At 50.7% G+C, this 1,149-nt stretch overlaps 4 non-coding genes across 4 annotated transcripts; all 4 read right to left on the bottom strand.

Annotated features, from left to right (window-relative positions):
* Window positions 1–160: 160 nt before the first annotated feature.
* Window positions 161–279, bottom strand: LOC111476069. The gene has a single exon (XR_002716882.1). It is a non-coding gene; the product is annotated as a 5S ribosomal RNA (ribosomal RNA).
* Window positions 280–412: 133 nt separating this feature from the next.
* Window positions 413–531, bottom strand: LOC111476072. Its single transcript, XR_002716884.1, has one exon. It is a non-coding gene; the product is annotated as a 5S ribosomal RNA (ribosomal RNA).
* Window positions 532–664: 133 nt separating this feature from the next.
* On the bottom strand, window positions 665–783 carry LOC111476071. Its single transcript, XR_002716883.1, has one exon. It is a non-coding gene; the product is annotated as a 5S ribosomal RNA (ribosomal RNA).
* Window positions 784–916: 133 nt separating this feature from the next.
* On the bottom strand, window positions 917–1,035 carry LOC111476073. Its single transcript, XR_002716885.1, has one exon. It is a non-coding gene; the product is annotated as a 5S ribosomal RNA (ribosomal RNA).
* Between the last annotated feature and the right edge of the window lie 114 nt (window positions 1,036–1,149).

The following is a 1,149-nucleotide window of genomic DNA, read 5'->3' as shown; positions in this document are numbered from 1 at the left end:
TGCATTAGTGCTGGTATGATCGCACCCGACATGCCATGCGCACAAAATCGGATTTAACGCATGCGGGGCGGCATGATCGAAACGCGATGGGCGTGAGCGGGGGAGGTTCTCATTTGTAGAGAAAGGAAGAAAAGAACTGGGAGAAATTGAAAGAAAAAAAGGGGTGCAACACGAGGACTTCCCAAGTGGTCACCCAACTTAGTACTACTCTCGCCCAAGCACGCTTAACTGCGGAGTTCTGATGGGATCCGGTGCATTAGTGCTGGTATGATCGCACCCGACATGCCATGCGCACAAAATCGGATTTAACGCATGCGGGGCGGCATGATCGAAACGCGATGGGCGTGAGCGGGGGAGGTTCTCATTTGTAAAGAAAGGAAGAAAAGAACTGGGAGAAATTGAAAGAAAAAAAGGGGTGCAGCACGAGGACTTCCCAAGTGGTCACCCAACTTAGTACTACTCTCGCCCAAGCACGCTTAATTTCGGAGTTCTGATGGGATCTGGTGCATTAGTACTGGTATGATCGCACCCGACATGCCATGCGCACAAAATTGGATTTAACGCATGCGGGGCGGCATGATCGAAACGCGATGGGCGTGAGCGGGGGAGGTTCTCATTTGTAGAGAAAGGAAGAAAAGAACTGGGAGAAATTGAAAGAAAAAAAGGGGTGCAGCACGAGGACTTCCCAAGTGGTCACCCAACTTAGTACTACTCTCGCCCAAGCACGCTTAATTTCGGAGTTCTGATGGGATCCGGTGCATTAGTACTGGTATGATCGCACCCGACATGCCATGCGCACAAAATCGGATTTAACGCATGCGGGGCGGCATGATCGAAACGCGATGGGCGTGAGCGGGGGAGGTTCTCATTTGTAGAGAAAGGAAGAAAAGAACTGGGAGAAATTGAAAGAAAAAAAGGGGTGCAGCACGAGGACTTCCCAAGTGGTCACCCAACTTAGTACTACTCTCGCCCAAGCACGCTTAATTTCGGAGTTCTGATGGGATCCGGTGCATTAGTACTAATATGATCGCACCCGACATGCCATGCGCACAAAATTGGATTTAACGCATGCGGGGCGGCATGATCGAAACGCGATGGGCGTGAGCGGGGGAGGTTCTCATTTGTAGAGAAAGGAAGAAAAGAACTGGG

Source organism: Cucurbita maxima, unplaced genomic scaffold, assembly GCF_002738345.1.
Source record: "Cucurbita maxima cultivar Rimu unplaced genomic scaffold, Cmax_1.0 Cma_Scf04982, whole genome shotgun sequence".
Lineage (NCBI taxonomy): Eukaryota > Viridiplantae > Streptophyta > Magnoliopsida > Cucurbitales > Cucurbitaceae > Cucurbita > Cucurbita maxima.
This window is presented reverse-complemented; position numbering and strand designations above follow the sequence as displayed.